This window comes from Perna viridis, chromosome 8, assembly GCF_037379345.1.
Source record: "Perna viridis isolate PV_CMFRI_1.1 ecotype Kerala chromosome 8, ASM3737934v1, whole genome shotgun sequence".
In the NCBI taxonomy this organism is placed as follows: Eukaryota; Metazoa; Mollusca; class Bivalvia; order Mytilida; family Mytilidae; genus Perna; species Perna viridis.
In genome coordinates, this window is record NC_142452.1 from 44,434,609 (window position 1) to 44,458,832 (window position 24,224).

The following is a 24,224-nucleotide window of genomic DNA, read 5'->3' on the forward strand; positions in this document are numbered from 1 at the left end:
ATATTGGTACATTGCAATAATTAAATAGGAGGATTACAAATTTGGACAATCAAAATTTATCACGTTTGGCATAAAGTTTCGAATTTAAAAAGTTGTCATTATAGATAAACGTACTTTGTTCATCTAAACAAGAATGTCACTAAGCGTTGTTTATATATCCGCATGTTTAATGTGTGAAATATATCTAAAGTATTTGCAGATGACAGCAGCCTTGCTGTAATACCCAATAATGATAATACAGCTGCTTACCTATTGATATATAAAGGATACAATCAAAAGAAAAGTCTTTCAATGAAAACATTAATGGTTGTTTTTTGTAGTAATTGTTTTGTAGATAAATACCTTGGTAAATGTTTGCTCAAAATTCATTTTCATCTTCACATATCACTTCTTACATTGTGTGTTTAGCAAATTAAATAATGTTCCTTGGAAAGTTGCACTGGTTTTACTTGTGTCTTCATCAATGGTGTAGAATTTCCAAATTGGGTGCTCGGGTTTCATCCTGATGAGATTTGTAGTGAAATTGATTGAGCATTTTTTTCAGTGATAGTGCTGATTTTGGACATCGTTATGATGATTTATACAGATGTCCCAGCACTTAAGAAACCATACATGAAAAAGGACTCGAAGCATTATCTTTAACACATTTTCCATTTCTGTATTCAGGAGAGATATGTGTGGTAAAAGAAAATATTTATTTATTGTTTAAAACACATCTATTCCATCCTCTTTAATCGTCTTTTTCTTGGTTGTGAGAGGATGTTATCAACCAAGTTTATTAATTGATTATATGTCAGCTAGGTGAAAAATGACCTGTTTAACTCTTACATGAAATACCTGAAATTAACCTGAAGTAGTTACTTTATAACCAAAATATTCATGAATTAACTTTTTAATTATTATTGTTCATGAAATAAAGTCTTGAATATTATTCCTGATTCAAAGTTTTGATTATTATTCAAGAATTAAAGTTATGTTTTATTTTAACATAAATTAGAAGCCGTTTGAAAGATAAACGTATACTTTTATGCTTTATCAATATAGATGAAAGAGAAATTTAAAAATAATATTTTATGAAAAAAAAAAACGCTGAGGTGCAGTAGATATTTAATATATGAAATATGTAATGAATGATAACATTTTTTTGCAATAATGTAATAGACCAGAATTGACCGCTCTGGGATTATTGACCGGAGCGATAAAAAATCGTCAGTAAAACCAATAGGCGGTTTTAACCGCGTAATCTTGATTATGATGAATTAGGCTTACAAATATTAGTAAAGAAATATATATACACATAAGATAATATCTTCAGTCAAACATAAGTTGATGTTACAATGTTGAGTGTTAGCTGGATTTTGTTTGCTGAAATAGGAAGGTTGGCTATAGCTATTCTATTGGAAAATCCTGGCACTGACGACGAAATATTAATTTCACAGTGGCGTGCATTTGAAGAACTAGAACGAACCTCTAAACGCTCAGGTACATAATCAGAAATGATTTCATTTTACAAGGAATAGCAATAAAAATACTTGCATTAATTTGTGCAGGTAGGACTTTGTATCAGCACTACAGAAATATTTCAAAACCTCCAATTATAATCATTTAAATAAAACTAGCTTTTTCATTTTGATGCCTGTTCTAAAACAATGTAATTGAACTGATAATTAAACAGAAGTGATTTATGCTTATTGTCAAGTATTCCAATTTCGAACTTGATTTCAATCAATGTACACAGCCAAATGTGCCACAAATGATAATCATATGATGCTCTATTCATCTGATAATTTAATGGTAATCACATGACTATCATATGCCATTTAAAATATGGTAGTCATGAAATATTATCATATAATTCTCATATATTAATTTTATAAATATTTGCATAAAGTTTAAAGCAATGAAAAAAAAATCATCATTAATCTTCTTAAACAAACCAAAACGTTAAAATAATACATGCCTTTTGTGAATATAAATACATCCATTTTACGTAACTACACTCAGTCAGTCGTATAATATCTATATCTATTGAAACAAAGATAATTTATTTTAGTAGAAATAAGTATATTTGTTAAAAAAATCTTACAGTATAGCGAGAGTGGATATGGTGATTATGTCAAAGAAACAAACCCACACTGATGATAATGTCAGCTCATGGCCAAGCTTGTTCATTTCAAAAGTTGTCCTTAATTTGCTACTGGGTCTAAATATTTTAATTTAGGGATAATTTTGTACCAGAAAATCAGATATACTTCTGGAGGCACGTGTTCACGCAGACCATTGGAACAAAATAGCACCACTCTTGGGGAGTCAGTTTTATATGATACCAGATTTTTACAAGGGTGCTACTACAGAAAAAAAGGAAAACGAAAAGTCCAGTCCTCCGATTTTAGATTCCATTATATAGATGTTGTATAATCCCTGAGGAATACTAATCTACCCAAATGAACTTGAAATTAAAGAGACAACTGACACTTATCCTCCTGTCTCATACCAAGTTCTTAACTTGTACATAGATAATATGGGGCGTCAATAAAATTGAATGTTTATAATAAACGTGATGATTTTGACTTCCCAATGGTAAACTTCCACTTTTTTAGTTGCAATAATCCAACATCCCCTGCTTATGGAGTATACATTTCTTAGATGATTCTTTTGTTATTGAGCCTGTCATCTGTACGCGGATTTTTTTCTGAGGGGCAAGGATATTGTCAAAAAACTTAAGATCAGGGGTAAGTTCAGCGTTTGTTAATATCATCACTTCGGACGTTTTACGGTCGTCATAAAAATTTGAACAATGCCACAGATATTGATACATATGTATTATCAATTAGATTCCATGACAACCAACCAAAATGACACTTAATGGCTGCAGTAGTATAGCCCCTTGCGCATAACTATATTGGGGCAAGTAAAAGGAACTCGATCATATGATTCACTACGGTATTAAAATTGAGTGCTTCTGACCTTCTAGGAAAACGGAAAACGGAAGTCGGCAATAGTGTACAGCAATTGGATAAAAATCAAAGATCTTTTTTCATTGGAAAACACTTTTGGTCAGGTATTTTTTCATTGGATAACGTTTCAGTGGACTGGGGAAAGTAAAGTAAAAAGAGAGCACAAAGTGTTTGTTTTTCAGGTCTTCCGATACTTCGAAATTCCGTCTCGACTTTTTGATTTAGAAAGCTATGGCAACACCACCTGTACTAGTGGTCTAGGGCGCTGGACTTTGTGCAGGCGGTGTTACTATAGGTGTCACAGCGGTACGATTTCGAGTCCCGAGGAGGAAACGACCAAACACTTTGCTTCGCAAATTTGACAGTTCTAACATCGTTGGGAATTTTTCTTTGTTTTCTGTTGTTTTAAGTTTTAGTTTCAGGAGTTTCTGAATGGTCAAGTTTAGGTAGAGACGAAAACTCCCAAAAGGGTTATCATGCTGGATTTAGGAATTATGACAAGTCTAAAGTATCTGAATATACCTATACTAGCGAGATATTATCTAAGGCAAAGATCACTTATGTAAAAAGGTACAGACAGAATCATTCTAACTACTTTTTTTTTCAAATGGTTTATGTTCTAACTTTGTTGCTTGCATTTATTAAAGCAATTTTCTTGTAATTGATTTAATGAAATATAATTTGTTAGATCAGAAAAATTGTGGCATATTAAATCAATAAAAGTCATGGTCCTTTGCATATTAATTCCATTAACGACAGAGAAATATTAATGTCTTTTCGTCTTTAAAGGAACAATGGATTATCTCAAAACCCAGTTGCTTACAGTAGTCTCACCACTAAAATATGCCCTAAAACTGTTGTAAAATGCGACCTAGAAGCGCCGTACCGGACAGCTGACGGTTCTTGTAATAATCTACGATATCCTTTGTGGGGCAAAGCTATAACAAATCAAGTGAGATTTTTGCCACCAGAATATGTAGATGGTAAGTAAAATGTATCAGGGGAGGGGAGGTTGTCGTTTCAAATGGTTACTTTTGTATTCAAACGTGCATCGTAAAAAAACAAAACAAAAAACAAAAAACAAAACAAAACTAAACAAACAAACAAAAATATTAACGGAAATAGGCATTTACCTAGCGAATAATTTTATTTTTACAGTTTATTTATGACGTGACAAGTTCGTTTACTATTTATCCTTCTTCCCGGAATATGACTACACCCTTATTTCACAAAATTCTGACTTTGGTTTAAAACATAGAATTCACGGAGAGTTAAAATGAGCTGACCCAACATTAAATCAATATATATTATTTGGGAACCGAACGAAAATGTGAAGGTGTGTCAAGCTGCATGTTCATATTACTGTCAACTCAGTACACTATTATTTTCTAATACAGCTGCAAAGAACTTTGAAAAGCTCGAGAAACAAAGGTTTATATACAAAACGGTCGACAAAACATAGAATAAACACTGTTTATAAGATTGACTTTATAACTGATCTGATCCGAAAGAAAGACTTTCGTTTAGCTAGATCCTTTAATCTCAGTTTCTGCTATATAGATGACGTATTATCTTTAAACAATCCTAATTTCGGGGATTTGATACATTGCATCTACCCCAAAGAATTTGAGATAAAGGATACTACAGAAACTGTGAAGTCAGCCTGATATTTTGGCCTGCACTTTGAAACGATGGTAAGGGAAAACTATTGATCAAACTCTACGACAAACGTGATGACTTTTCAGTCAACTTTCCTTTCATCTGTGGCAACATCCCTTCAGCACCTGCGTACAGAGTGTTCATATCACAACTCATACGTTATACAAGAGCTTGCCGAAACTACACAGACTTTCTGTATCGCGCTAGACTTCTAACAAGTAAGCTTCTCGAACAGGGTTATGTTGCTACAAGATTGACGTCATGTCTACAGAAGTTTTATGGTCGTCATCACGAACTCGTGGATCGTTACGGTGTATCAATCAGCGCCATGGAAACTGATTTGTTGAACGTGTCATAGTTTTCCTTTCCTCTTTCGACTACCCCAGACTCGACTTATAAGCAATTCGGTGGGTGTTTCTAGAAAAGCAGAGGACGCTTACCCTACAGGTGCACCAGGTCCATGCTCCCAGTTGCTCATTTGCTTTTGTTACTTTGTGTGTATGATTTTAGTTACATTATGTTGTTTGTTGTGTATGTCTGTTTTCCATGTCTGGTGTTTGTCCCCGGATTACATTCTTTTGACTACCGCTAGAATCTTGGTTCCTTTGATTACTCTCACATTATCATATATAATGATAGTATTCAGTCAGCACCATTTGTTCTTTACGGGCAATTCATTTAGGTCTTGAAGAACAATTGTAGTATGAAAAGAGTGTAGCCCTAAAATGGAACAAGCATATTAGCAACAACGTACTTTATTTGTTTTATAGATAATACATTTATTTACAACTTTTTGTGTTTCATTTGTTTTTTTAACATGGAAGTGTATCTAATTTTTTTGTCTTTTTCTCTTTCGAAGAGATAGAAATATTTGACAGTGAGCAATATGAAGATTTAACATATGTTTTTGCGTCCCGTGCAGATCCGGGTGTCAAACGAATAGGCCTGCAGCAGTGCTAAGCTTGTCGTAAAAGGCGACTAAAAAGTGCTCAGAAACCTAGCCGGGGGAGGGGGTATGCGCTCTGCCTACACAGCAACTGGGATGTGTGCCCCATGTGGTGGAATGGGGTACCCCTGGCGTGTTACATGCTGGAGTTGTCAGGTAAACCTGACCGCAAAACATAGTGGTGCACCGTGTTGGGAAATATGTCACGTTCCTCGCACGTTAAAGAACCGTGCTGTGGTATTCGATAGAAGTAGGAACCTTTGAACTCCGCCACAGGAGGCTAAATTGCCCGACCATACCCATCACTCCCTTTTTCTTGTGGCAATCAAAATTTGTCGACCCTATTATCCTTGTTTCCCATCCCTTTTTTTCATTTCATCATCATCACTTCATGTTCATTTTATCATCCACTTCATGTTCATTGCCTGAATATAGCTGACGTATTGCTGCTCGGGCGTTAAACCTCAACAAACAAACATATTTGTGCACTCCTCAAATCTGTAAGTTGATATTCATTGATCCAGTAAAGCCTTGCTGAAATGAACTCTGCTGAATCAGAAAACATGTCTAAGTACTTTTAAAGTATCTTTAAACCAATTTCAGTGTATTTGGAACGTATATATCGTATGCCTAATTTTTTTGGTTTCAATTTTGTCACAAAAAAGAAATGTTATATGACTTTGTACATCGTAAATAATGTAGTTTTATTTTGATATAAAATACTTACCTTACTACATTTTACTCTACTAGGTATAAGTTGATATTTCTACGTGTAGTATGAAATATTTTCTAATCCATTATTTTTCTTATAGAAACAATTGTAACGAGTGCAAAAGCAGCATAATAACTTCGTTATTACAAAACCTGTGACTTACGATTTACCTAAAGCAAGATATTAGAGAGATTTTTTCAAAACATTTTAATCATATACATACTCGACTTCAATAATTTTCGGTTCCTATTTCGAGTAATAATTTCTTGAAATGTACTATAAATGAAGAAATAGGACAATATAACTCAATAAGTCAAATGTTGCTTTGTCTAGAATTCCTGTAAGACAATTTTATTTCTTTCAGAAAGGTTAAGACACGAAGCTGGTTCATTATACTAAAGGCGACCTCCATTAGTAAACATGTGTCGTCAACTCTCAGATGTGTGTTTCATAGCGTCTTTCTTGCATAACCCAAACATATATTAGCACTGATTATTCAACACTTGACTAATTAGTACTTATATATTACAATATTTCATTCTATATATGGTTTCCATTAAGTATCTCCCAAGGTAGACTATTCAACAGACATCTAACTACAAATCTTTAAAGTTGTCAATCAAAACGCCCTTCATATCGATCATTCTTTGCTATAACATATGATTTATCGCCAGTTTAACCAATATATTAATATTAATGAACCGTCAATGTGACTTTTCAAAGACAAATTTTTAATGACTGGAACATTAAAAAATAGATAGATTAAAATATTTTGATGTATCTGGGTAAATAATGGTGTCACCCCACATACAGAGTACACGATACAATATTATCGTCATACTTTAAGTAAAACAAACTTCTAGTCATACCAATTCATCGATCAAAAATAATCTTATCACAAAGCGAAGCATATATAAAGGTTTCATTGTGTTCCGTTTTGAGGGATATACATAGATCGTGGTTTCCATGTGTCTGTTCATCCTCTCACCATTTTGTCTTTACAGTTGATATTTTGACACAAGCATTATACAGGTATACCGAGTCCAAGACACGTTTCCAATGCCGTATTTGATGGCGGAGAGTCACCACCCAGAAGCAAGATTTTTAACGTTGCACTGACACACTTCGGACAGTTTATTGATCATGACATTATTTCTACTCCGTCAATGAATGGTACGTGAAGTCTGTAGTTGAAATACATAATACAATTCTCCGTTATGTATTTCAGTTTATATATGATATTATAATTTCGTAGTTAAAGCATTTGTAGTAAACCGCGTGTGCCTTGAAAAGTTGTTCATTTGCGTGAAATAATGCATACGTGAAATTGAAATCAAATAATAATTTAGTCCGTTATTTTTATATCATCAATCATCATAATGAAATGAAATTACAAAAAAAGTCTTCAATTACATGCTTTAAGAGTAGTCCGTACCTAAAGATTTCAGAAATGCAGTGTTTATCTTTTATCTCACGTTTTCAAAGATTAATTGGCCATAATTTCAGATTCACCGTAAACAACTATTTATGTAAGATCTTTTGTAGTCACTAGACCATGTTGTATTGGAGATGACCCAGTCAACAGGTAACACATAAGTAGATAAACAGCTTTTTCATAAAGTGGTAGTCCGACAGTAATCGAAATCAAAATAAATGTCTTTGTTATAACGCCCGCTTGAAAAAGCTGAAGGTGTATAGTGATCATGGTGTCCTTTTCTTTGTCCATTCGCCAGTCTGTTCGTCCGCCCCAAGTTTTAATACGCCACTGATCTTAAACCGGTTGACGGAATTTGATGAAACGTTCATACATCACACGATACCATTGTGCACACCCTATTTTGTTTTTTTTCTGTCTGAATGTTTAAATAACTATCGGGTATCTTATATGGTTTTTGTGGAGGGAAGCGAAAGATATCAAAATGTGAGCTGTGCTAACAGCCTTTTTCTGGTTTGCAACGTTAGAACTAGAAAATAAAACAAAGTAAGGATATCTAATAAGTGAGTCCAAGAATTACTTCAACAAAAAAACTGTACTTAAAACGCAACCATGAATCTTTTACTATAACACAAATTACTAAATGTTCTACTTAAAAAAGCTGATCATAGAAACTATAACAAATGGTAATCTGAAAAGGAAATTCTTCCTTTTATATTTCGTTTATACAGCGCACTCCAATAATAATTCTTTTAAAACCCAAATACATGTTCAATACGCACAACAAGGCAGCACGTTAACCAATTAGTTAAATCAGTAAAGTTTTAAAACAAACTCTAACATTGAAGAGCGCGTCCATGCAGAAACATGTGGACGGCACGAGACCAATTTTGTTTAAAACAAATCACCCATTTCACTAATAGCTTGAAGTATTACACATGTCGTGTTTTTTAGTAATATATATGTAGTACTCGCAAACACGTCCGGTTCCACAAACATGTCTGATAATATGTTACATGATCACACACGTATATAGACAGGCGGCGAAGTATATTTTCCCCACAATAGCACAAAGTTAAGCGGTGCCACGCGGTTGGAACATTCCACCATCGCTAGAAGCCTCTCGGATGAATGGCTATTTCTAAAAACAACATAATGGTCCATAAGTTGCTTCTACTTTTAGCAAGTACCTTTCTATGCCAAAGAGCTTTTACATATGCTTTTCATACACCAATATTTTGCGTAGGGTTTATAATTTATGAGAGAGGGCAAAATATTTCAGCAAGCCACTAGGTGGCCTAAGAACATGAACCAACAAACAAACAATTGAACTTTGGAATTTACATTTCCGATGCGCAAAACATGCGCCAACAAAATAACTTAGGTTCAGTGTCAAGCTAATGTATCGAAGACAAAAATTTCTATGTCATTTCGATGTAATCGTTTATATTTCCTGTTTATTTTTTTTCTGTTTGTTATTTTGGCGGTTTCTGTCAGACTAAATTCATGAGTGAATAAAGAGATACCCGGAGGGTAGCATAATAAGACCGTAGCACGTTGATCTCTGTTCACTTGGGGCAAGTGTAGACACAATATTAGGTTTTGACACACTAGAATATAAAGATTTAGCCCTTATTTTCAAAAGGGTTGGGGCGACATCCACCTAAAACTAAGGGGTTCTCCGCTCTGCCATCGAAACGGTATGTTGAAATTTTTAAAATATCGGATAAGTTATTCTCAAGTTATCGTGATGATGAATATGAGCCATGCATTGTGCTGTCAAAGATCTCAAACAAATTCATGAAATGAATATATACGATTTTGTTTGATATTTGTAAATCGGACATATTTGACATGATTATGAGAGTGGCCGCTTCATAGTACAGATGAGATCAGTTCTAACCTCTCCTAAAACTGTTCCAGTACTGTCAGAAGAACAGTTCTATGACAAATTTTGAACAGTCCACGGACAGTTCTAAAACCAGCTCCTCTGACAATTAAATCTAGCAGAGCCGGTTGTATCAGAATCATTGCTCTCATAGAGTTGGCTCTACTACTAGAACTGTTTTCGTACAGCCGGCTTCGCTAGAATTGTCAGAAGAGCTGGCTCTAGTAGTACAACTGTTATCATATAGCCGGTTCTGGTATTACATGTAGAACTGTTAGAGGAGCTGGTTCTAGAACTGTTAAATGACGCATTTAGAACTGTCGTAGAGCCGGCTTTTCTGACAGTTACCTGCTGAGAGGTTAGAACTGGTCTCATCTGCAGAATGTAAGATGTTTTGCAATTTCCGTAACAAAAAATTACATCATAATATGATCATACCTGAAGAAATCGGGCACCTTAGTGGAACCGGACATGGATCTGAGTCTTACATATATTAGATTGACTATCGTTTTTTTCATAAAAAGAATTCTGAGTTATAAAAATTATCGCCCCCCCCCAAAAAAAAAAAAGCAAAAACACAAAAAAAACAAAAAAAAACAAAAAAAACAAAAAAACAAAAAACAAAAAAACAAAAAACAAAAAAAAAAAAAAGAAAAAAAAAAGAAAAGAAAAAACAAACAGCTAGCATGTACAAAATTTGTTAGTACTTTTTTGTGTACTTCTTGAATGACCACATCTCAGTTGAGAACAATAAAGATATTTTACTGTCTATTTTTTTAGCCCAGAGTGTTTTCCGTTTTTTACACCCCCTGGCAACTTCCGAAATCCCTGTATGCACTTTGTTAGATCAGCTGTTGGTCCAGAACAAAATAGTGTACCAGTTAAATTTTCACCTATTCAGTACAAAGCCATCAGAACCATACATGGTAAACATACCCTGTTCGAAAAATAGGACCATATAGAAATCACATGGTGATGATATAAAAGATTACATAAAAGAATCATATGTTTAACTTGATTCTGATAAATAGTGACTTGCTGTCATATGATTCTTATATGCTTGTGAAAAAGGTTGTCATGTGATTAGTATATGCTTGTGAGAAAGGCGGTCATGTGATAATTATATGCTTGTAAAAAAGGCTGTCATGTGATTAAGGCTGTCATGTGATTATCATGCAATACTTATTTGGTAACTTGATAACTAATAAATATTACTTATATCACGCTCGACTTCAAACAGCTCCTTCGTGAGACAAACGTTACATTTGTTTTCAAGAAATTTGTCAAAAGCCAATTAAAGGATTGTTTAGGTTCAAATTTGATTAACTGTGCTGAGATCAAGTAAAACATCCGTAGGCACTCGGCCTAATAAAGTAAACCAAAATATGAAAGCAACTATCGAAAACGATAGTGATATATGATTAAGTAGTACTCCAGCTAAGAATCGTGCAAATTTTATAATATGTGAAACACCCCCAAAAAATCTAGACATTTTTATTTTTGTTATTAAGCTGCTATACTGTATATAGGTCTATACGATGTAATGTATAATCATTCATTCGATCTGTCTGTTCATAAGAGATAATCTACAGTCTATTGTATTTTAGTGTCATTTACAGTTATCTCCCTTAATTTTGAATTCTACAGCACATTCTTAATAATTTTTAGTTTTTAATAACAAGGGTTATTTGAAAAGCAACATGTTAATTTCAGTTTACTATATAACATTTTAAACAAAATATCAAAAATAAAAATATGTAGGCTTTAAAACCATGAATCTCACATTTTGCATGATTTTTTAACTGGAGTGTTACTTAAAATCAGAATGAGTATTTTTATTGCAAAACAAAGTTGTTGACTCTATAGAAAAAGAAAGTGTAATTGTAATGATGAAATAAAATTGCTACACATTCAATTAATTGATTGCATTTTCTCAGCGAATATCTAACATGCATAGCTACCAAATATTTTGACTGCAAGATGTTTTCAAAATAAGGCATCTTTTGTGAATTTAGAATTTCATCAAATACTTTTCGATCTCGAATAAACAATATTTTGTAAGTTTTGAAAGTCTTGACTCTACAAGATATCGTATCTCACTCTTATTCTTTTGATTAAAATTTGCTGTTTTTCTGTATGCTAAGGATTTAAGAAATTTAAGTTACAAATATCAACATAGGCTTTAATTTGTTTTTATTTCTCCAAGGCACAAGAAACCAGATTAACCAACGAACCTCGTTTCTAGATTTATCAGTGACGTATGGTGACTCTATAGAAAGACAAAAAGGAACAGGTTGTTAATGTTTTTGTTTACCCTTCAATTTTTCATAATGCCTTGTCTGCTTATATGTGATTCCATATGACCATATAATACGATATCTTTTAAACAAATAAAAAGGACATTTGCTACTGCTTATATAAACAATAAATACACACTTTAAACAGTTACTAGACAAACGATTTTTAAACGGAGACTAGTATAAAAGACACGGTACATAATATATTTTCAGAACTATAACGTTTTAGATGCATTGTAAATAAAGTCTGTCCTGGTCATTTTTTACGGAAGCGTATCAGGGCCATCCTTTTTATTTTTTTTTCAAATTGTTGACTTTAATCTTGGAATAATCTACATTAATCATGGAATTTCCAACTTAAATCTTGGAATTATCAACTTTAATCTTGGAACTATCAGCATTAATCTTGGAATTATAAACATATATCTTGGAATTATCAACATATATCTTGGAATTATCAACATTAATATTGGAATTATCAAGTTTAATCATGGAATTATCAACATTAATCTTATTATTAAATGAAAGTTGGAAATTCCAAGATTAAAACCGACTATTTAAAAAGAAACGATGGCCCTAATACGCTTCCGTAATTTTTGATTTAAAAGTTCAATATACATATCGGATTGTAATAATTATTCACAACTTTACCTGTTGATCAAGCATTATCATTCGAGTTACATTTTTATTGAATAATAAAAGATGTCATATGCATTTTGGTTCAAATTGTATACTCCTTGAAGTATTTGAATGTTAACTCTAGAATTTCAATTTCTTGATTAAACTACGCTATAACTTAAACAAGTGCAGAGTTCGATGTCCCTCAAGAAAAAAGTTTTCTAAAAGTATGCCTGATCTTTATCTTGGACCTACCAACCCCTATTAAAAAACAACATCGTAAAATGTATTTTCTACACCCTTCACTTCAATTGTTTGAGTAACGGTGCTACAATTTTATACAAGAAGGCTGACTTTCAAAACTTATGCAATGAAAGACAAGTTGACAAATTTTGCTGAAATAAGTATAATCATGATATATGACCTACTGCATGTTGTAACTACTAAGATAATTTTGTAGTTTCTTTTTATTTTTGCATAAATGATATGAATATTCGTAAAGGAAATAATGAATCGACAACTACATGTAATATTGAAATAATGAATCGACAACTACATGTAATATTGAACCAAAGAAGCTCATTTAATTACTATATGTGTCCTTTATCTATGACGTTCCGATAAAACAATAATTATTTAACTTATTCGTATAGCCTTTTTTGCATAAATAAGACCCACGAAGGCTAATACAAGTTTTGACAAAGAAACTTATTTTTGGAAAAGATGAATAAGTACTCCGCTTTCACGAACGGCAGGAACAGAAATAATTCTTTATATAAACACATTAATATGAAATTAAATAGATACAGTAAACTTAGCTTTAATGCCTGAACACAAAAATGACAGTAACACTGTACGATTCAACACCGTGTTATGATAGTCTTTTCTTTTCGACTGGATCTTTGATTACGAAAGAAAATGACAGATTGTCCAATACCTAAAAAAACCTACATATCAATTTAATTCATGAGTTGTTATTTGTTTTTTTTACCAATAAGACATTCATTTTAGGGAGACTTTTACAGGGAAGGAATGGAATTTTACCGGATGGTAAACCAGGTAAATCCTGCTTAAGAGATTGTTTTAAATCAGGTATGCATATCATATTAATATAACGAATACTTTAATAAAACAAAATACAAACAACAACTGAAATGATCCTTCTTTTTCTTTCATGATTGATTGTTTGATTGATTGTTGGGGTTTAACGCCCGAGCAGCAATATTTCAGCTATATTCAGGCGATGAACATGAAATGGGATGACTAAAAGAATATGTAACAATGACATGAAGATCAATCTATATATGTCAAAAGTAAAAAAGGGAAATGAACAGATCAAAGCAAATAAAGAAGAAAAGACGCTAATCTAACCATTTTATCTAGTCATTGCTACCTGATATTAGTGAATTTTGAGTTATTGATTATTCCTGCCTTCATTTGTTTCTATAAATGTTTATTGCACCCGCTTTGAACGTGATCATGGTGCTGTTCTAACCTTATCCTTCACAGTTTCTCGCACAACTATTTATCACAGCCATTTAGACAGAAACTATAGAAAAATATGCCATATTGTGGGGACTGAACTGCATACTAATGCTATGCCAACTGCAGTCTGACCTTGTGGTTTAAAGGGTTGAAAACTGTAAAGCGCATAATTTTTCGGATTTGTTTTCCAAAATATTTCTCTATGGATAGGGATGTCAAATTTTCTCTGTTTTTATTGTTCGCGTCTTTAGATTTAATGAGATGGATGTTACACACATGTATAAAATATCCGAGTTTGAATTTGGCGAGCTTGTTTTTTAACGATTTCCCCAATTTTGGGAATATAGTGAGAATTGGAACCTTGCGAAAGTTTCCCGCTATACGGCAATCGATACCGATAACAGTCAACATGAAATTTGCTTTATGTTTTATATATTTACACAACAATAAAATTATAACTTTCACTCAGATTATTCAAATCCCATTGCAATAAAACATCACCGTTTTGAAAGAAATATTCATTTTGTGTCTCGAACTCTAAAACAGGTTTTGCACTAACCATAATCTATTTTAGTCGAGTCAATATTAAAAAAAAAACAAATTTCTATCCAATGATACACGAGCACAGTGTCATCCTACCAATGACTTGGACATCTATTGCACAAAAATTTTTGATTTAAATGTGCAAAATTTTAAAGCTGAATGATGAAAATTAATTTGTTTCTTAATGAGAACTTCAATGTATTCGATATTCGCAATGTTTAAGACCTGATACTTGATATGGCTATTGCGATTTATTGTAATTGAATCAGTTACTCGATAAATAGAAATTTGTAATACAAATTATGCTATGATAATTTAAATAATCATGTCACTGGGATTTATTTGAAATGCTAAATTTGTATTTCAGGTGATCATAGACCTCCAGAAGCTCCAATGCTTACTGTTTTGCACACAACTTTCCTCCGCCAACACAACAACATTGTTGAAGGTCTCCGCAAAGTGAATCCCCATTGGGACAGCGAGAAACTATTTCAAGAAGCAAAAAAAGATTTTGACAGGTATTTATCAGCACATAATTTACACCGAATATCTTCCACTTATTCTAGGACCAAGTGGAATGAACAATTTTGGTCTGGGTAGCGCTCCGTTTGGTCATAGCACAAGCTATGACATAAATGCAGATCCCTCTACTGGAAATGTCTTTGGGGCAGCTGCATTATGATTTGGCCATACCCTGATTGGCGAGTTTGTAGGTTCTTTAAGTCCCTTCTTTAAAACAACAGATCTAGAGGCACTTGAAGACCACCTTTTCGAAACACGCTTGATACGAGACACGAAATACTTTGGCACCGATGGGATTGCCCGATGGATGTTTACTCAGTTCGAAAGCGCTCCAGATCACTTTTTAACACCAATTGTAAGAAATAGACTTTTTCAAACAAAACCTGGAAACGGATTCGATCTTGGTGCCCTAAATATTCAACGAGGGAGAGATCATGGCCTTCCTGGATATAACAAATGGAGGATATTCTGTGGTTTTGAACCTGTATTACATTTTGGAGTCGGAAGGTTTGGCCTTAGTGACCATTCACCTAGAGCAGCAAAATCAATGTATTCTGCCTACAAGTAAGTTATTTAGATGACTGTGAATAGCTGCTTTATTTGTTTGTTTATTATAAAACTTTTTTATACCCATCAAAAAAACGTTTAGGGGTATTTGGAATTCCCGTCCGACTGTCTGTCTGTCCGTCCGTCCACTTTTTTTTCTCAGCGCAACCTTCCTAAACTGCTAATGGGATTTTAATGGAATTTAATAGGATGGTTGGGAATAGTACGTTGATGTGCATGAATGAATGTATTTACAGTAGGGGGATTCTAAAGGGAAATAATTTAAATTATTAAGGATTTTACATGTTAAAAATTAATTAACTTCCCAAAAACGCTGTAGGGATTTTGATGAAAATTTATAGAAAGGATGGGTATCGTAATTATGTAAATATACATAAAGAATTAGCGTAACTATTGGAGGACTTTAAACACAGACATTAAACAAATTAAGGACTCTACATGTTAAAACATTATCAACGCATCTAAAACACGAGCGGGGTTTGTATAGGAAGTTTGGGAACCATGAATACAAGTGCATATTGAATATATTTATAGTCGGAGTAGGAGAGTATGTAGATTTGCATGAAGGAAAACAGCTCCTGTCGAAAGAGATAATGAGATAATTGAACTTACAGTTATATATTTAATTTCATGCTTGACACAGGATATTCTCTTTGTGAGCTTGCTTACATTATTTACAGTTATGATTGAAACAGATTATTAGACATCGGGGATTTCATTGCAAAATTCCCACTTTTAATTTGCTTTTCGATGATCAACTTTCTGAATTGATAAGTTATATCTGATCTGATAAAAAAGAAAGAATATCGTTTGGCTAGATCCTTCAATCTCAGTTTCCGCTATATAGATGACTTATTATCTTTAAACAATCCTAATTTCGGGGATTTGATACATCGCATCTACCCAAAAGAACTCGAGATAAAGGATACTACAGACACTGTGAAGTCAGCCTCATATCTTGACCTACACTTAGAAATGGACGGTAAAGGAAAACTATTGACCAAACTTTACGACAAACGTGATGAATTTTCATCCTTTCATCTGTGGCAACATCACTTCGGCACCTGCGTATTGAGTGTTCATATCACAACTCATACGTTATGCCAGAGCTTGCCGAAACTATGCAGACTTTTTGTATCGCGCTAGAACTCTAACAAATAGGCTTCTGGAACAGGGTTATGTTGCTACAAGATTAAAGTAATCACTACATAAGTTTTACGGTCGTTATCATGAATTCATGGATCGTTATGGTGTATCCATCTGCACCATGAAAACTGATTTATTCAACGGGTCATAGTTTTCCTTTCCTCGTTTCTCTACCCAGGACTTAACTTTTTATGAGCAACTCGGCGGGTGTTTCTAGAAAAAGCAGAGAACGCTTACCCTACCGGTGCACCTGGTCCATGCTCCCAGTTTTTAGTGGAGTCCGAGTTGCTCATTTGCTTTTGTTACTTTGTATGTATGATTTTAGTTACTTTATGTTCTTTGTTGTGTATGTCTGTTTTCCTTGTCTGGTCTTTGTCCCTGGATTACATTCTTTTGATTACAGCTATAACCTTGGTTCCCTCATAAGAATGAAGGAATATGTCAGCAAGTAAAGGAGCACAATTTGTTAGGAATTAGGAAATCAGATTAGAAAAAAATCTTATGTTATATAGAGATCATCGTGATCATCATCCAAATCACTCGATCGTAGTTCATTTCCAAAATTTAGCGCTCATGATCCAGTCACCCATCGATCAAAATTATCATTGTTTATGTTTAATTTTATACAGTCTGTCGTAGACCTATAATTGAATTTTATTTATTTTATTACAGGTCTATGGTTCCGTTCTAAGTGTAAAGCGGTTACTTTCAGAAGTTTTGGTAATTTTCACTAAGTTCAAGATTTATAAAGTAATTTTTGAATGAGAATACTTTTAAATGACATAAAGGTCTAAAACCGATTTATAAAATGTTAAAATTGACATTTTTTAACACTAAATGGGTGACTGCTACCTACATATTTTGGTAGAAATTCTTTAAAATGACATTTTTTAGCAAAAATTATGAGTGTGAGTTCTTCTAATTTACCTAATGGTCTGAAATCAATGCAGAAATTGTAAATGTTAGTTTCATATTTGTGACTGTGACAACTGTATTTTAGTTAAAATTCTAAAAACTAGCATATCTCTGCAACATATTTAAGTACGAAAACTTTTAATTTCTATAAGGGTCTAAATTCAATGACTATGCTAAATTTTTCCATACATTAACTGTCATGTGCCATGATGTGGTGGCTACGACATATTAATTTGAGTCAAAATTCTTTTGAAATGTCATGTTCCTGCAAAAATGTATGAGTGCGAGCACTTTAAATTCAATAAATTAAGGTCTAACTCTATTGTATAAAATGTAAAAAATAGTATTATTCTGGTAATTGCTACATATGTATTTCACTCAGAATTCTACAAATTTGCAAAATGTATGAGTGCGAGCGCTTTTAATTTTCATAAGGGTCTAAAATTATTGACTAAAATGTTGAAATTTGCAAGATACCTATCAGGTCGGGACTGCAACAAATATATTTCAGTTAAGTTTCTTTTAAAATATCATATTCCTGCCAAATGTATGAGTGCGAGCACTTTTAATTTCTCTAGGCGTCCGAATCTTTTCTATAAAAACTGAAAATATCATTATCGTACTGGTAACTTCTACTTTTATATATTTGTATAATTATAATTAATAAAATAAATGAAATATATATAATTATAATGTTTCAATCAAAGTTCTAAAAATTAAATATAATAAGTGCGAGCGCATTTAATTTACATAACGTAAAATTATTCATTAAAAAGTGGAATTTTGCAACACAACTATCATGTGGGTGATTGCGATACCTACATGTGTATATTTCAGTAAAAATTATTAAAAAATGTCAGCCCCGTTCGGGGCCGGGTGTCAAAAGAATAAACCCGCAGCAGCGTTAAGCTTGTCGTTAAAGGCGACTAGATAGTGCTCAGGACCTTGGCTTGGGGCTAAGGCGCTCTACCGACAGAGCAACTGGGTTATGCGCCCCAGGTGGTGGAATGGGGTGACCCTGGCATGCTTCATGCTGGGGTCGTCAGACTATAATACGGAAAACCTGACCTCAAACCATAGTGGGGCACCGTGCATTATGCATTAACTTCTATTTCTAGACATCCTGATGACATAGATCTATATGCGGGAGGACTGTCAGAAAGAAATGCTCCAGGAGCACTCGTAGGACCGACGTTTCGATGTATCATTGGTCTTCAGTTTCAATTATACAAAACTGGTGATCGTTTCTTTTATGAGAACGATTTTCAGCAGACGGGATTTACAGCTGGTAAGATAAATACATATATTTTTTTAGATTTCTTACTATTTTAATATTTTGACAATATAACAAAAGCATAAACGTGCTCAATTTATTTGACAAAAATCCAAGACGAAAAAATAGTCATGGCCATCGCCACTATACGTCTCCTAAGATACATGCTGTCTCCATAGATGGTCTTCTTCCTTTCATACAAAAGCCTTTTGGATTTCATTACATTCAAACTAAACTCTATTCTATACCTCTCACTCTACTGCACTTCCTTTACAAAACAAGTCTTGACATTTCTGTTTCTTAACCTACCACATCAGTATACAGTAAAGATGAAGAAAAACGATCATTTCTTCCACTACCGTATGTCAACAAAGGTATAGATGCAATTAATTAATTAATTAATTAACACCCTGCCTCACAAAAACGTGACTTTGATTTGTCCAGTGTGGTTGACGCGTTTTCCAACAAACGGTCGGCCTTCCAATGATAACAAATTGTGCTGGTCTACTTGCTGACATATTCCTTCATTTTCATGAGGCTGACTTTATAGCTGATCTGATCCGAAAGAAAGAACATCGTTTAGCTATATCCTTTAATCTCAGTTTCCGCTATATAGATGACTTATTAATCAATCCTATGCATATGGAGTTTTCATATCAGAAGTTTAATGGTCGTTATTATGAACTCGTGGATGGTTACGGTGTATCCACCTGCACCATAAAATATTAATTGTTCAACAAGTCACAGTTTTCCTTTCCTCTTTCGTCTACCGCGGGCTTGACTTTTTATGAGCAAATTGGTGGGTGTTTCTAGAACTGCAGAGGACGCCTACCCTACCGGTGCACCTGGTCCCAGCTCCCAGGTGTAGTGGAGTCATTTACTTTTGTCACTTTGTATGTATTATTTTAGTTACTTTATGTTTTTTGTTGTGTTTGTCTGTTTTCCATGTCTGGTCTTTCTTGTGATTACTACCTTATTTGGATTACCGGTAGATTCTTGGTTCCTTTGATTACTCTTTCACATATTCAAGTGTTCAGCAGGTCTGTTTTTTCCATGTCTTTGACAGCATTACAAACCTATCGCTATCCCATTGCTTTTCTATGTCTATATTCTCTTAAACGTTTAGCCCCGTGCAGGTCCGGGTGTTAAAAGAAGAAGGCCTGCAGCAGCGCTAAGCTTGTCGTAAAAGGCGACTAAATAGTGCTCAGAACCCTAGCCGGGGGCTAGGGCGCTCTGCCCACAGAGCAACTGGGATGTGTGCCCAAGGTGGTTGAATGGGGTACCTCTGGCGTGTTACATGTTGGGGTTGTCAGGCTATAATACGGAAAACCTGACCGCAAACCATAGTGGTGCACCGTGTTGGGAAAGATGCCACGTTCCTCGCACGTGAAAGAACCCTACTGTGGTATTCTCCGGGAGTAGGAACCATAGGGCTCCGCCACAGGAGGCTAAATTGCCCGACCTTACCCACCTCTCCCTATTTCCAGTGGCAATCAAAATTTGTCGACCCCATTGTCCTTGTGTCCCATCCATTTTTCATTTCATCATTATTTCATGTTCATTTTATCATTAATTTCATGTTCATCGTCTGAATATAGCCGAAATATTGCTATATTGTTGGACGTTAAACCCCAACAAACAAACAAACAAAACTCTTAAACGTTTAACACCTTCACATATTATATTAAAAAATAACAGCTTTAATTATTTCTTATCTTTTTGAAGCTCAGTTAACTGAAATTAAAAGCCAGACGATGTCAACCCTGTATTGCCAAACTATTAATATGGTTGCTATGCCAATTAACGCATTTGTATCTCCACTCTCAGAGTATGTATTTTTGTTACTTTTCAAATCATCCCTGACTTTTCGTTACCAATAGAAGTACATTTCAGATAGAGGTAGTTTATTTAGGTTGCATGAAACTATTGTACTGAATAAACTTTCCATTTCGACCACACAGCGTTTCAATTTCTAAAGAGAAAAAAAACTCTTTAAAAGTTCCTTTTAATAGCTGTGCGTGAGCTCTTTCTCTTAACCCAGATTAAGACAGCGTATGTGAGCTTTCCTGTAAAAATGGCACAACTAAAAAGAGTTTTTAAAACGATAATATCTTACCAATCGCAAATTTGACAGTTCTAACATCAGACTTGAACTCGTACCGCTGTGACATCTATGGCAACACCGCCTGAACAAAGTCCAGCGCCCTAGACTACTCGGCCAGCTAGGCTATATAAAAATATAGCTTTCACTGGCCGGGTCATTCCTCCTCGTAGGATTAATCTAGGGCTGTAACTTAGTACACGATGTATGGTAGTACGGGACAGTTCATTTAGATGTTATTATGTAGGATAGAGGATCAAATTAATGATGCATGTCACAACAAATCAATATTATACAAACGTCTCAGAATGTGACGACTCTATTCACTACACTGCTTCATCGGATGGATATATATAGAAAATTCCCAACAATGTTAGAACTGTCAAATTTGCGATGCAAATTTTTGGTCGTTCCCTCCGCGGGACTCGAACTCGTACTGCTGTGACATCTAAGGCAATACCGCATGCACCAAGTCCAGCGCCCTAGAACACTCGACCAGCTAGGCTATATAAAAATATAGCTTTCGCTGGCCGGGTCTGAGACGTTTATATATATATGTAAATTAAGATACTCATACCAATTTGAATGTTATTTAATAGCACGTATGTGCAATGGTACCATTGAAATTAATTACATGGTATGACTACAAATTTGGACATTTTTATTGTAATATTGTTTTGGTTAATTTGGTTCCTCCTTTAAAAGTGCCAAAAACAACCACACATTAATATAACGTATGCGAATATTAAAGAGTGCCAATGCAAATTGGTATACTATCAATAATGAGCAAACGACAAATGATATAGAAACAAAGGCCTTTTTTGCTTACCTATATTGACCCCAACAACCTAGTTAAATATAAATTGTTAATGTTTTTTTATGATTATTATGCATTTGATACCGGAACAAAAGAGTAGCAATAAATCCATATTAGCATAAGAATTAGATGGATTAATTTTACACTGACGAAAGGCCGAAATAAAACAGCAAATTTTGATCAGTATATTTTGTCAGAAGAACGCCAAAATATCCCAATTTACGATAGTATGTTTATATAGCCTTTTAAATGTGTCCTTTGTAGGTTTGCTCCACGTATACCATGTAATATGTTTAGAGGGATAGATTTTCGTCATTGGAAAGAAAGACAACAAACGTACGATTGATGGTACATGTAAAAGGTGCGAGTAGAAAACAAATAATTTTTTTAAAAATCACATTAATATTTAAATCTTTTTTTTGCCCGGATGACTATGTAAGCTATTGCCTTCCCTTGGCTTCTGTCGTAATAATCAGCTATCGTCATCACCATTCCCAAAACAAGTATTAGTTTTCCAGAAAAGCTTGCTTGATTTAGCATTTAATAAATATGTTAGTTTACATATATAATGTGTAGGTCAAGATAATTAGACGTTTGCTAATTTGATAGAATTAAAATTTAGGTTGGTACTTTCACAGAATATTTTAGCGATAATTTTTACAGGCAACTAAACATCGATGAGATTGCAGCAACCATTTCTATGGGCCCGAAAGTGGGGACCAATATCTACTCTGTATTTGTCTTTGTCACATGCAAAAAAATGGTGGATAGACACTACATATTTGTCATATGCATACCATTGTAGATAGTGTGAGAGAAAATGATTTTACAAAAAAAAGAAATGGAAAATAAAATAATTTGACCTTAAGGTCAAAGTTTAAAGCTCAGGGTAATCAGCTTATGCAAAATATCAAAAGCCTATCGCATAAGACTAAAGACAAAAAGTTACAGCCGAGACAAGAATACCATGTAAAAATCCTCAAGGTAAAAATATATCATCAATGGTAGGAGATATTATGTTTTCCGGTGATCTAACCACATGCCAAAAATCAAAAGCCTATCTCAAAAGACAGAATGTTACAATATCAGAGTTCATCAACAATAGTACTCGACACTTCGTCTAAGATAATCTATTCACATGCAAGAGTAATCAAGGGAACCAAGGTTACTGGCGGTAATCAAAAGAATGTAATCCGGGGACAAAATATCAAAAGCCTCTCATAAGACAAAATAGTTACAGGCCGGATAAAATCAGTAATTTAACATCAAGCTCGAAAGACATCAACGATGGTACGCGACACTTCGTTGTGAGGTGATCTAGCCACATGCCAAAATCAAAAGCCTATCTCAAAAGACGAAAGAGTTACAATCGGGACAAGATTTTGTAACGGACGGACGGATACAGCAATTACTATAGGGCGACTGCCACTTTTTTTGTGGGGGCGCTAATATATGTGTAAAATAATTGGTTGCTGCTCTCATGTGGTCTACAAGTATGTTTGACACTATTTTGAGAGGAAATATTCGGAGTAAGGTTAATGTGGTAGTTAATTACATCTCCATGTAAACAATTTGTCTAGTCATAAGCTTGATTCTGCGAATGAAGTGTTATCAGACTTATCAATGTAAATGTATTGGTAGCATACCTAATATCGATATGATTTTAAAAATTACCTTCAATCAAGCATGCATGAAAAATTGGTCATAATGATCCCAATTTTTCAGCATAACAGTACACGCTTAGGTGTATCTGGATATTAAAAAAATATTGTAGGATTTGTTTGTAAGAACTGATATGCTTAATACCATAATGAATTAAAGTTTGTTTTTGAAATACAAACTAGAAGTTTGCAGCACCGCCACCGCCCACGACGGACGCAAAGTGATGACAATAGCTTACATACCAAGTTTCGTTAAATTCTGCCTAGTTGTTGTCAGAGGAGTTGTGCTGACAAACTTTATGACAGACACACAGACAATATGTCTTCCCACCAAAGTATATGGATACATAATAAAGCTACATGATGGTATCAGTTCTGTACCTAAAGAAGCAAGTCAGACATTATTAAACCAGAGTTAGTCAAGCATGAAATGTAGGTCAAAGTTATGACTCTTTGTGGGATGCTGACATTATTTTTAGCTGCAACCACATATCTGGAGGATTGCACTTTGAGAGGTCCAGTTTGATCTTTTTAACAAGGGTGAATAAAGCTTGATATGTAGGTCAAATCGACGTTTTTTTATTTGATAGTTATTTCACACTATGTGATGGCAGTGCGGGTGTTTCTAGAAAAGCAGAGGACGCTTACCCTACAGGTTCACCTGGTCCATGCTCCGAGTTGC

The 24,224-nt window shown here is 34.1% G+C and overlaps 1 pseudogene across 1 annotated transcript; it reads left to right on the top strand.

The window, feature by feature from the left end:
• The first annotated feature begins 1,199 nt into the window (after positions 1 to 1,199).
• On the top strand, positions 1,200 to 22,280 carry LOC148610667 (peroxidase-like protein; annotated as a pseudogene). The gene is made up of 11 exons (XR_015914837.1): positions 1,200 to 1,482; positions 3,380 to 3,527; positions 3,747 to 3,940; positions 7,307 to 7,447; positions 7,820 to 7,859; positions 10,378 to 10,523; positions 13,524 to 13,604; positions 14,908 to 15,626; positions 18,809 to 18,978; positions 20,689 to 20,791; positions 22,146 to 22,280. The product of XR_015914837.1 is annotated as a peroxidase-like protein (transcript).
• Positions 22,281 to 24,224: the final 1,944 nt, after the last annotated feature.